Here is a 14,031-nt window from a genome sequence, read left to right as displayed (position 1 = left end):
AGAGTTCCAAATACATCTATCAATATAGGAGAAAACAGTGTGAAACGCCAAAATTCAAACTGTTACTGGAAACGAACGCTTCAACATAGAAGAACGAAATTTGGGGAACCAAGTGGGCTTCGAGTACTGATCATTACCTGAAGGTATCATCCAGTGTGGTTGAAAAAATATTTGCTGAGATTTCTGGAGATTCTTAATTTTTGGAAGCTTGGCAACCCTTTTCAATGAAAGTGTTTCTCGCCAGTCACTGCTTAGGGCTACATCAAGAGGAAACATAACAAAGAGAGAGAACGTGAAACTATTTACTGTGTGAAGTTTCAAGAAGCTAGCACAAACCGTGTTGGATTTAGAGTTCCAAATACATGTATCAATATAGGAGAAAACAGTGTGAAACGCCAAAATTCGAACTTTTACTGGAAACGAACGCTTCAACATAGAAGAACGAAATTTGGGGAACCAAGTGGGCTTAGTGTTCTGATCATTACCTGAAAGTATCATCCAGTTTGGGTGAAAAAATATTTGCTGAGATTTCTGGAGATTCTTAATTTTTGGAAGCTTGGCAACCCCTTTCAATGAAAGTGTTTCTCGCCAGTCACTGCTTAGGGCTACATCAAGAGGAAACATAACATAGAGAGAGAACGTGAAACTACTTTACTGTGTGAAGTTTCAAGAAGCTAGCACATACCGTGTTGGATTTAGAGTTTCCAATACATCTATCAATATAGGAGAAAACAGTGTGAAACGCCAAAATTCAAACTGTTACTGGAAAAGAACGCTTCAACATAGAAGAACGAAATTTGGGGAACCAAGTGGGCTTAGTGTACTGATCATTACCAAAAGGTATCATCCAGTTTGGGTGAAAAAATATTTGCTGAGATTTCTGGAGATTCTTAATTTTTGGAAGCTTGGCAACCCCTTTCAATGAAAGTGTTTCTCGCCAGTCACTGCTTAGGGCTACATCAAGAGTAAACAAAACATAGAGATGGAAGTTGAAACTACTTTATTCTGTCAAGTTTCAAGGAGCTAGCACAAACCGTTTTGGATTTAGAGTTTCATATACATCTATCAATATAGGAGAAAACAGTGTGAAACGCCAAAATTCAAACTGTTACTGGAAACGAACGCTTCAACATAGAAGAACGAAATTTGGGGAACCAAGTGGGCTTAGTGTACTGATCATTACCTGAAAGTATCATCCAGTTTGGGTGAAAAAATATTTGCTGAGATTTCTGGAGATACTTAATTTTTGGAAGCTTGGCAACCCCTTTCAATGAAAGTGTTTCTCGCCAGTCACTGCTTAGGGCTACATCAAGAGGAAACATAACATAGAGAGAGAACGTGAAACTACTTTACTGTGTGAAGTTTCAAGAAGCTAGCACATACCGTGTTGGATTTAGAGTTCCCAATACATCTATCAATATAGGAGAAAACAGTGTGAAACGCCAAAATTCAAACTGTTACTGGAAACGAACGCTTCAACATAGAAGAACGAAATTTGGGGAACCAAGTGGGCTTAGTGTACTGATCATTACCTGAAAGTATCATCCAGTTTGGGTGAAAAAATATTTGCTGAGATTTCTGGAGATACTTAATTTTTGGAAGCTTGGCAACCCCTTTCAATGAAAGTGTTTCTCGCTAGTCACTGCTTAGGGCTACATCAAGAGGAAACATAACATAGAGAGAGAACGTGAAACTACTTTACGGTGTGAAGTTTCAAGAAGCTAGCACAAACCGTGTTGGATTTAGAGTTCCAAATACATCTATCAATATAGGAGAAAACAGTGTGAAACGCCAAAATTCAAACTGTTACTGGAAACGAACGCTTCAACAAAGAAGAACGAAATTTGGGGAACCAAGTGGGCTTAGTGTAGTGATCATTACCTGAAAGTATCATCCAGTTTGGGTGAAAAAATATTAGCTGAGATTTCTGGAGACTCGTAATTTTTGGAATCTTGGCAACCCCATTCAATGGAAGTGTTTCTCGCCAGTCACTGCTTAGGGCTACATCAAGAGGAAACATAACATAGAGAGAGAACGTGAAACTACTGTATTGTGTGAAGTTTCAAGAAGCTAGCACATACCGTGTTGGATTTAGAGTTCCAAATACATCTATCAATATAGGAGAAAACAGTGTGAAACGCCAAAATTCAAACTGTTACTAGAAACGAACGCTTCAACATAGAAGAAGGAAATTTGGGGAACCAAGTGGGCCTAGTGTACTGATCATTACCTGAAGGTATCATCAAGTTTGGGTGAAAAAATATTTGCTGAGATTTCTGGAGACTCTTAATTTTTGGAAGCTTGGCAACCCCTTTCAATGAAAGTGTTTCTCGCCAGTCACTGCTTAGGGCTACATCAAGAGGAAACATAACATAGGGAGAGAACGTGAAACTACTTTATTGTGTGAAGTTTCTAGAAGCTAGCACGTACCGTGTTGGATTTAGAGTTCCAAATACATCTATCAATATAGGAGAAAACAGTGTGAAACGCCAAAATTCAAACTGTTACTGGAAACGAACGCTTCAACATAGAAGAACGAAATTTGGGGAACGAAGTGGGCTTAGTGTACTGATCATTACCTGAAAGTATCATCCAGTTTGGGTGAAAAAATATTTGCTGAGATTTCTGGAGACTCGTAATTTTTGGAAGCTTGGCAACCCCATTCAATGAAAGTGTTTCTCGCCAGTCACTGTTTAAGGCTACATCAAGAGGAAACATAACATAGAGAGAGAACGTGAAACTACTGTATTGTGTGAAGTTTCAAGAAGCTAGCACATACCGTTTTGGATTTAGAATTCCAAATACATCTATCAATATAGGAGAAAACAGTGTGAAACGCCAAAATTCAAACTGTTACTAGAAACGAACGCTTCAACATAGAAGAACGAAATTTGGGGAACCAAGTGGGCTTAGTGTACTGATCATTACCTGAAGGTATCATCCAGTTTGGGTGAAAAAATATTTGCTGAGATTTCTGGAGATTCTTAATTTTTGGAAGCTTGGCAACCCCTTTCAATGAAAGTGTTTCTCGCCAGTCACTGCTTAGGGCTACATCAAGAGGAAACATAACATAGAGAGAGAACGTGAAACTACTTTATTGTGTCAAGTTTCAAGGAGCTAGCACAAACCGTGTTGGATTTAGAGTTCCAAATACATCTATCAATATAGGAGAAAACAGTGTGAAACGCCAAAATTCAAACTCTTACTGGAAACGAACGCTTCAACATAGAAGAACGAAATTTGGGGAACCAAGTGGGCCTAGTGTACTGATCATTACCTGAAGTTATCATCCAGTTTGGGTGAAAAAATATTTGCTGAGATTTCTGGAGATACTTAATTTTTGGAAGCTTGGCAACCCCTTTCAATGTAAGTGTTTCTCGCCAGTCACTGCTTAGGGCTACATCAAGAGGAAACATAACATAGAGAGAGAACGTGAAACTACTTTACTGTGTGAAGTTTCAAGAAGCTAGCACATACCATGTTGGATTTAGAGTTCCAAATACATCTATCAATATAGGAGAAAACAGTGTGAAACACCAAAATTCAAACTGTTACTGGAAAAGAAAGCTTCAACATAGAAGAACGAAATTTGGGGAACCAAGTGGGCTTAGTGTACTGATCATTACCTGAAAGTATCATCCAGTTTGGGTGAAAAAATATTAGCTGAGATTTCTGGAGATTCTTAACTTTTGGAAGCTTGGCAACCCCTTTCAATGAAAGTGTTTCTCGCCAGTCACTGCTTAGGGCTACATCAAGAGGAAACAAAACATAGAGAGAGAACGTGAAACTACTTTACTGTGTGAAGTTTCAAGAAGCTAGCACATACCGTGTTGGGTTTAGAGTTCCAAATACATCTATCAATATAGGAGAAAACAGTGTGAAACGCCAAAATTCAAACTGTTACTGGAAACGAACGCTTCAACATAGAAGAACGAAATTTGGGGAACCAAGTGGGCTTAGTGTACTGATCATTACCTGAAAGTATCATCCAGTTTGGGTGAAAAAATATTTGCTGAGATTTGTGGAGATACTTAATTTTTGGAAGCTTGGCAACCCCTTTCAATGAAAGTGTTTCTCGCCAGTCACTGCTTAAGGCTACATAAAGAGGAAACATTACATAGAGAGAGAACGTGAAACTACTTTACTGTGTGAAGTTTCAAGAAGCTAGCACATACCGTGTTGGATTTAGAGTTCCAAATACATCTATCAATATAGGAGAAAACAGTGTGAAACGCCAAAATTCAAACTGTTACTGGAAACGAATGCTTCAACATAGAAGAACGAAATTTGGGGAACCAAGTGGGGTTAGTGTACTGATCATTACCTGAAGGTATCATCCAGTTTGGGTTAAAAAATATTTGCTGAGATTTCTGGAGATTCTTAATTTTTGGAAGCTTTGCAACCCCTTTCAATGAAAGTGTTTCTCGCCAGTCACTGCTTAGGGCTACATCAAGAGGAAACATAACATAGAGAGAGAACGTGAAACTACTTTATTGTGTCAAGTTTCAAGGAGCTAGCACAAACCGTGTTGGATTTAGAGTTCCAAATACATCTATCAATATAGGAGAAAACAGTGTGAAACGCCAAAATTCAAACTCTTACTGGAAACGAACGCTTCAACATAGAAGAACGAAATTTGGGGAACCAAGTGGGCTTAGTGTACTGATCATTACCTGAAGGTATCATCCAGTTTGGGTGAAAAAATATTTGCTGAGATTTCTGGAGATACTTAATTTTTGGAAGCTTGGCAACCCCTTTCAATGATAGTGTTTCTCGCCAGTCACTGCTTAGGGCTACATCAAGAGGAAACATAACATAGAGAGAGAACGTGAAACTACTTTACTGTGTGAAGTTTCAAGAAGCTAGCACATACCGTGTTGGATTTAGAGTTCCAAATACATCTATCAATATAGGAGAAAACAGTGTGAAACGCCAAAATTCAAACTGTTACTGGAAACGAACGCTTCAACATAGAAGAACGAAATTTGGGGAACCAAGTGGGCTTAGTGTACTGATCATTACCTTAAAGTATCATCCAGTTTGGGTGAAAAAATATTTGCTGAGATTTCTGGAGACTCGTAATTTTTGGAAGCTTGGCAACCCCTTTCAATGAAAGTGTTTCTCGCCAGTCACTGCTTAGGGCTACATCAAGAGGAAAAAAAACATAGAGAGAGAACGTGAAACTACTTTACTGTGTGAAGTTTCAAGAAGCTAGCACAAACCGTGTTGGATTTAGAGTTCCAAATACATCTATCTATATAGGAGAAAACAGTGTGAAACGCCAAAATTCAAACTGTTACTGGAAACGAACGCTTCAACATAGAAGAACGAAATTTGGGGAACCAAGTGGGCTTAGTGTACTGATCATTACCTGAAAGTATCATCCAGTTTGGGTGAAAAAATATTTGCTGAGATTTCTGGAGACTCGTAATTTTTAGAAGCTTGGCAACCCCTTTCAATGAAAGTGTTTCTCGCCAGTCACTGCTTAGGGCTACATCAAGAAGAAACATAACATAGAGAGAGAACCTGAAACTACTTTACTGTGTGAAGTTTCAAGAAGCTAGCACATACCGTGTTGGATTTAGAGTTCCAAATACATCTATCAATATAGGAGAAAACAGTGTGAAACGCCAAAATTCAAACTGTTACTGGAAACGAACGCTTCAACAAAGAAGAACGAAATTTGGGGAACCAAGTGGGCTTAGTGTACTGATCATTACCTGAAAGTATCATCCAGTTTGGGTGAAAAAATATTAGCTGAGATTTCTGGAGAATTGTAATTTTTGGAAGCTTGGCAACCCCATTCAATGGAAGTGTCTCTCGCCAGCCACTGCTTAGGGCTACATCAAGAGGAAACATAACATAGAGAGAGAACGTGAAACTACTGTATTGTGTGAAGTTTCAAGAAGCTAGCACATACCGTGTTGGATTTAGAGTTCCAAATACATCTATCAATATAGGAGAAAACAGTGTGAAACGCCAAAATTCAAACTGTTACTGGAAACGAACGCTTCAACATAGAAGAACGAAATTTGGGGAACCAAGTGGGCTTAGTGTTCTGATCATTACCTGAAAGTATCATCCAGTTTGGGTGAAAAAATATTTGCTGAGATTTCTGGAGATTCTTAATTTTTGGAAGCTTGGCAACCCTTTTCAATGAAAGTGTTTCTCGCCAGTCACTGCTTAGGGCTACATCAAGAGGAAACATAACAAAGAGAGAGAACGTGAAACTATTTACTCTGTGAAGTTTCAAGAAGCTAGCACAAACCGTGTTGGATTTAGAGTTCCAAATACATCTATCAATATAGGAGAAAACAGTGTGAAACGCCAAAATTCAAACTGTTACTGGAAACGAACGCTTCAACATAGAAGAACGAAATTTGGGGAACCAAGTGGGCTTAGTGTACTGATCATTACCTGAAAGTATCATCCAGTTTGGGTGAAAAAATATTTGCTGAGATTTCTGGAGATACTTAATTTTTGGAAGCTTGGCAACCCCTTTCAATGAAAGTGTTTCTCGCCAGTCACTGCTTAGGGCTACATCAAGAGGAAACATAACATAGAGAGAGAACGTGAAACTACTTTACTGTGTGAAGTTTCAAGAAGCTAGCACATACCGTGTTGGATTTAGAGTTCCCAATACATCTATCAATATAGGAGAAAACAGTGTGAAACGCCAAAATTCAAACTGTTACTGGAAAAGAACGCTTCAACATAGAAGAACGAAATTTGGGGAACCAAGTGGGCTTAGTGTACTGATCATTACCAAAAGGTATCATCCAGTTTGGGTGAAAAAATATTTGCTGAGATTTCTGGAGATTCTTAATTTTTGGAAGCTTGGCAACCCCTTTCAATGAAAGTGTTTCTCGCCAGTCACTGCTTAGGGCTACATCAAGAGGAAACATAACATAGAGAGAGAACGTGAAACTACTTTACTGTGTGAAGTTTCAAGAAGCTAGCACAAACCGTGTTGGATTTAGAGTTCCAAATACATCTATCAATATAGGAGAAAACAGTGTGAAACGCCAAAATTCAAACTGTTACTGGAAACGAACGCTTCAACATAGAAGAACGAAATTTGGGGAACCAAGTGGGCTTAGTGTACTGATCATTACCTGAAAGTATCATCCAGTTTGGGTGAAAAAATATTTGCTGAGATTTCTGGAGATACTTAATTTTTGGAAGCTTGGCAACCCCTTTCAATGAAAGTGTTTCTCGCCAGTCACTGCTTAGGGCTACATCAAGAAGAAACATAACATAGAGAGAGAACCTGAAACTACTTTACTTTGTGAAGTTTCAAGAAGCTAGCACATACCGTGTTGGATTTAGAGTTCCAAATACATCTATCAATATAGGAGAAAACAGTGTGAAACGCCAAAATTCAAACTGTTACTGGAAACGAACGCTTCAACATAGAAGAACGAAATTTGGGGAACCAAGTGGGCTTAGTGTACTGATCATTACCTGAAAGTATCATCCAGTTTGGGTGAAAAAATATTTGCTGAGATTTCTGGAGATACTTAATTTTTGGAAGCTTGGCAACCCCTTTCAATGAAAGTGTTTCTCGCCAGTCACTGCTTAGGGCTACATCAAGAGGAAACATAACATAGAGAGAGAACGTGAAACTACTTTACTGTGTGAAGTTTCAAGAAGCTAGCACAAACCGTGTTGGATTTAGAGTTCCAAATACATCTATCAATATAGGAGAAAACAGTGTGAAACGCCAAAATTCAAACTGTTACTGGAAACGAACGCTTCAACAAAGAAGAACGAAATTTGGGGAACCAAGTGGGCTTAGTGTACTGATCATTACCTGAAAGTATCATCCAGTTTGGGTGAAAAAATATTAGCTGAGATTTCTGGAGAATTGTATTTTTTGGAAGCTTGGCAACCCCATTCAATGGAAGTGTCTCTCGCCAGCCACTGCTTAGGGCTACATCAAGAGGAAACATAACATAGAGAGAGAACGTGAAACTACTGTATTGTGTGAAGTTTCAAGAAGCTAGCACATACCGTGTTGGATTTAGAGTTCCAAATACATCTATCAATATAGGAGAAAACAGTGTGAAACGACAAAATTCAAACTGTTACTAGAAACGAACGCTTCAACATAGAAGAACGAAATTTGGGGAACCAAGTGGGCCTAGTGTACTGATCATTACCTGAAGGTATCATCCAGTTTGGGTGAAAAAATATTTGCTGTGATTTCTGGAGATTCTTAATTTTTGGAAGCTTGGCAACCCCTTTCAATGAAAGTGTTTCTTGCCAGTCACTGCTTAGGGCTACATCAAGAGGAAACATAACATAGAGAGAGAACGTGAAACTACTTTACTGTGTGAAGTTTCAAGAAGCTAGCACATACCGTGTTGGATTTAGAGTTCCCAATACATCTATCAATATAGGAGAAAACAGTGTGAAACGCCAAAATTCAAACTGTTACTGGAAAAGAAGGCTTCAACATAGAAGAACGAAATTTGGGGAACCAAGTGGGCTTAGTGTACTGATCATTACCAAAAGGTATCATCCAGTTTGGGTGAAAAAATATTTGCTGAGATTTCTGGAGATTCTTAATTTTTGGAAGCTTGGCAACCCCTTTCAATGAAAGTGTTTCTCGCCAGTCACTGCTTAGGGCTACATCAAGAGGAAACATAACATAGAGAGAGAACGTGAAACTACTTTACTGTGTGAAGTTTCAAGAAGCTAGCACAAACCGTGTTGGATTTAGAGTTCCAAATACATCTATCAATATAGGAGAAAACAGTGTGAAACGCCAAAATTCAAACTGTTACTGGAAACGAACGCTTCAACATAGAAGAACGAAATTTGGGGAACCAAGTGGGCCTAGTGTACTGATCATTACCTGAAGTTATCATCCAGTTTGGGTGAAAAAATATTTGCTGAGATTTCTGGAGATACTTAATTTTTGGAAGCTTGGCAACCCCTTTCAATGAAAGTGTTTCTCGCCAGTCACTGCTTAGGGCTACATCAAGAGGAAACATAACATAGAGAGAGAACGTGAAACTACTTTACTGTGTGAAGTTTCAAGAAGCTAGCACATACCATGTTGGATTTAGAGTTCCAAATACATCTATCAATATAGGAGAAAACAGTGTGAAACACCAAAATTCAAACTGTTACTGGAAAAGAAAGCTTCAACATAGAAGAACGAAATTTGGGGAACCAAGTGGGCTTAGTGTACTGATCATTACCTGAAAGTATCATCCAGTTTGGGTGAAAAAATATTAGCTGAGATTTCTGGAGATTCTTAATTTTTGGAAGCTTGGCAACCCCTTTCAATGAAAGTGTTTCTCGCCAGTTACTGCTTAGGGCTACATCAAGAGGAAACAAAACATAGAGAGAGAACGTGAAACTACTTTACTGTGTGAAGTTTCAAGAAGCTAGCACATACCGTGTTGGGTTTAGAGTTCCAAATACATCTATCAATATAGGAGAAAACAGTGTGAAACGCCAAAATTCAAACTGTTACTGGAAACGAACGCTTCAACATAGAAGAACGAAATTTGGGGAACCAAGTGGGCTTAGTGTACTGATCATTACCTGAAGGTATCATCCAGTTTGGGTGAAAAAATATTTGCTGAGATTTCTGGAGATACTTAATTTTTGGAAGCTTGGCAACCCCTTTCAATGATAGTGTTTCTCGCCAGTCACTGCTTAGGGCTACATCAAGAGGAAACAAAACATAGAGAGAGAACGTGAAACTACTTTACTGTGTGAAGTTTCAAGAAGCTAGCACAAACCGTGTTGGATTTAGAGTTCCAAATACATCTATCAATATAGGAGAAAACAGTGTGAAACGCCAAAATTCAAACTGTTACTGGAAACGAACGCTTCAACAAAGAAGAACGAAATTTGGGGAACCAAGTGGGCTTAGTGTACTGATCATTACCTGAAAGTATCATCCAGTTTGGGTGAAAAAATATTAGCTGAGATTTCTGGAGAATTGTAATTTTTGGAAGCTTGGCAACCCCATTCAATGGAAGTGTCTCTCGCCAGCCACTGCTTAGGGCTACATCAAGAGGAAACATAACATAGAGAGAGAACGTGAAACTACTGTATTGTGTGAAGTTTCAAGAAGCTAGCACATACCGTGTTGGATTTAGAGTTCCAAATACATCTATCAATATAGGAGAAAACAGTGTGAAACGACAAAATTCAAACTGTTACTAGAAACGAACGCTTCAACATAGAAGAACGAAATTTGGGGAACCAAGTGGGCCTAGTGTACTGATCATTACCTGAAGGTATCATCCAGTTTGGGTGAAAAAATATTTGCTGTGATTTCTGGAGATTCTTAATTTTTGGAAGCTTGGCAACCCCTTTCAATGAAAGTGTTTCTCGCCAGTCACTGCTTAGGGCTACATCAAGAGGAAACATAACATAGAGAGAGAACGTGAAACTACTTTACTGTGTGAAGTTTCAAGAAGCTAGCACAAACCGTGTTGGATTTAGAGTTCCAAATACATCTATCAATATAGGAGAAAACAGTGTGAAACGCCAAAATTCAAACTGTTACTGGAAACGAACGCTTCAACATAGAAGAACGAAATTTGGGGAACCAAGTGGGCTTAGTGTTCTGATCATTACCTGAAAGTATCATCCAGTTTGGGTGAAAAAATATTTGCTGAGATTTCTGGAGATTCTTAATTTTTGGAAGCTTGGCAACCCTTTTCAATGAAAGTGTTTCTCGCCAGTCACTGCTTAGGGCTACATCAAGAGGAAACATAACAAAGAGAGAGAACGTGAAACTATTTACTCTGTGAAGTTTCAAGAAGCTAGCACAAACCGTGTTGGATTTAGAGTTCCAAATACATCTATCAATATAGGAGAAAACAGTGTGAAACGCCAAAATTCAAACTGTTACTGGAAACGAACGCTTCAACATAGAAGAACGAAATTTGGGGAACCAAGTGGGCTTAGTGTACTGATCATTACCTGAAAGTATCATCCAGTTTGGGTGAAAAAATATTTGCTGAGATTTCTGGAGATACTTAATTTTTGGAAGCTTGGCAACCCCTTTCAATGAAAGTGTTTCTCGCCAGTCACTGCTTAGGGCTACATCAAGAGGAAACATAACATAGAGAGAGAACGTGAAACTACTTTACTGTGTGAAGTTTCAAGAAGCTAGCACATACCGTGTTGGATTTAGAGTTCCCAATACATCTATCAATATAGGAGAAAACAGTGTGAAACGCCAAAATTCAAACTGTTACTGGAAAAGAACGCTTCAACATAGAAGAACGAAATTTGGGGAACCAAGTGGGCTTAGTGTACTGATCATTACCAAAAGGTATCATCCAGTTTGGGTGAAAAAATATTTGCTGAGATTTCTGGAGATTCTTAATTTTTGGAAGCTTGGCAACCCCTTTCAATGAAAGTGTTTCTCGCCAGTCACTGCTTAGGGCTACATCAAGAGGAAACATAACATAGAGAGAGAACGTGAAACTACTTTACTGTGTGAAGTTTCAAGAACCTAGCACAAACCGTGTTGGATTTAGAGTTCCAAATACATCTATCAATATAGGAGAAAACAGTGTGAAACGCCAAAATTCAAACTGTTACTGGAAACGAACGCTTCAACATAGAAGAACGAAATTTGGGGAACCAAGTGGGCTTAGTGTACTGATCATTACCTGAAAGTATCATCCAGTTTGGGTGAAAAAATATTTGCTGAGATTTCTGGAGACTCGTAATTTTTGGAAGCTTGGCAACCCCATTCAATGAAAGTGTTTCTCGCCAGTCACTGCTTAAGGCTACATCAAGAGGAAACATAACATAGAGAGAGAACGTGAAACTACTGTATTGTGTGAAGTTTCAAGAAGCTAGCACATACCGTTTTGGATTTAGAGTTCCAAATACATCTATCAATATAGGAGAAAACAGTGTGAAACGCCAAAATTCAAACTGTTACTAGAAACGAACGCTTCAACATAGAAGAACGAAATTTGGGGAACCAAGTGGGCTTAGTGTACTGATCATTACCTGAAGGTATCATCCAGTTTGGGTGAAAAAATATTTGCTGAGATTTCTGGAGATTCTTAATTTTTGGAAGCTTGGCAACCCCTTTCAATGAAAGTGTTTCTCGCCAGTCACTGCTTAGGGCTACATCAAGAGGAAACATAACATAGAGAGAGAACGTGAAACTACTTTATTGTGTCAAGTTTCAAGGAGCTAGCACAAACCGTGTTGGATTTAGAGTTCCAAATACATCTATCAATATAGGAGAAAACAGTGTGAAACGCCAAAATTCAAACTCTTACTGGAAACGAACGCTTCAACATAGAAGAACGAAATTTGGGGAACCAAGTGGGCCTAGTGTACTGATCATTACCTGAAGTTATCATCCAGTTTGGGTGAAAAAATATTTGCTGAGATTTCTGGAGATACTTAATTTTTGGAAGCTTGGCAACCCCTTTCAATGAAAGTGTTTCTCGCCAGTCACTGCTTAGGGCTACATCAAGAGGAAACATAACATAGAGAGAGAACGTGAAACTACTTTACTGTGTGAAGTTTCAAGAAGCTAGCACATACCATGTTGGATTTAGAGTTCCAAATACATCTATCAATATAGGAGAAAACAGTGTGAAACGCCAAAATTCAAACTGTTACTGGAAAAGAAAGCTTCAACATAGAAGAACGAAATTTGGGGAACCAAGTGGGCTTAGTGTACTGATCATTACCTGAAAGTATCATCCAGTTTGGGTGAAAAAATATTAGCTGAGATTTCTGGAGATTCTTAATTTTTGGAAGCTTGGCAACCCCTTTCAATGAAAGTGTTTCTCGCCAGTCACTGCTTAGGGCTACATCAAGAGGAAACAAAACATAGAGAGAGAACGTGAAACTACTTTACTGTGTGAAGTTTCAAGAAGCTAGCACATACCGTGTTGGGTTTAGAGTTCCAAATACATCTATCAATATAGGAGAAAACAGTGTGAAACGCCAAAATTCAAACTGTTACTGGAAACGAACGCTTCAACATAGAAGAACGAAATTTGGGGAACCAAGTGGGCTTAGTGTACTGATCATTACCTGAAAGTATCATCCAGTTTGGGTGAAAAAATATTTGCTGAGATTTGTGGAGATACTTAATTTTTGGAAGCTTGGCAACCCCTTTCAATGAAAGTGTTTCTCGCCAGTCACTGCTTAGGGCTACATAAAGAGGAAACATAACATAGAGAGAGAACGTGAAACTACTTTACTGTGTGAAGTTTCAAGAAGCTAGCACATACCGTGTTGGATTTAGAGTTCCAAATACATCTATCAATATAGGAGAAAACAGTGTGAAACGCCAAAATTCAAACTGTTACTGGAAACGAATGCTTCAACATAGAAGAACGAAATTTGGGGAACCAAGTGGGCTTAGTGTACTGATCATTACCTGAAGGTATCATCCAGTTTGGGTGAAAAAATATTTGCTGAGATTTCTGGAGATTCTTAATTTTTGGAAGCTTTGCAACCCCTTTCAATGAAAGTGTTTCTCGCCAGTCACTGCTTAGGGCTACATCAAGAGGAAACATAACATAGAGAGAGAACGTGAAACTACTTTATTGTGTCAAGTTTCAAGGAGCTAGCACAAACCGTGTTGGATTTAGAGTTCCAAATACATCTATCAATATAGGAGAAAACAGTGTGAAACGCCAAAATTCAAACTCTTACTGGAAACGAACGCTTCAACATAGAAGAACGAAATTTGGGGAACCAAGTGGGCTTAGTGTACTGATCATTACCTGAAGGTATCATCCAGTTTGGGTGAAAAAATATTTGCTGAGATTTCTGGAGATACTTAATTTTTGGAAGCTTGGCAACCCCTTTCAATGATAGTGTTTCTCGCCAGTCACTGCTTAGGGCTACATCAAGAGGAAACATAACATAGAGAGAGAACGTGAAACTACTTTACTGTGTGAAGTTTCAAGAAGCTAGCACATACCGTGTTGGATTTAGAGTTCCAAATACATCTATCAATATAGGAGAAAACAGTGTGAAACGCCAAAATTCAAACTGTTACTGGAAAAG

This window comes from Spermophilus citellus, assembly GCF_964194105.1.
Source record: "Spermophilus citellus genome assembly, chromosome: X".
NCBI lineage: Eukaryota > Metazoa > Chordata > Mammalia > Rodentia > Sciuridae > Spermophilus > Spermophilus citellus.
This window is presented reverse-complemented; position numbering follows the sequence as displayed.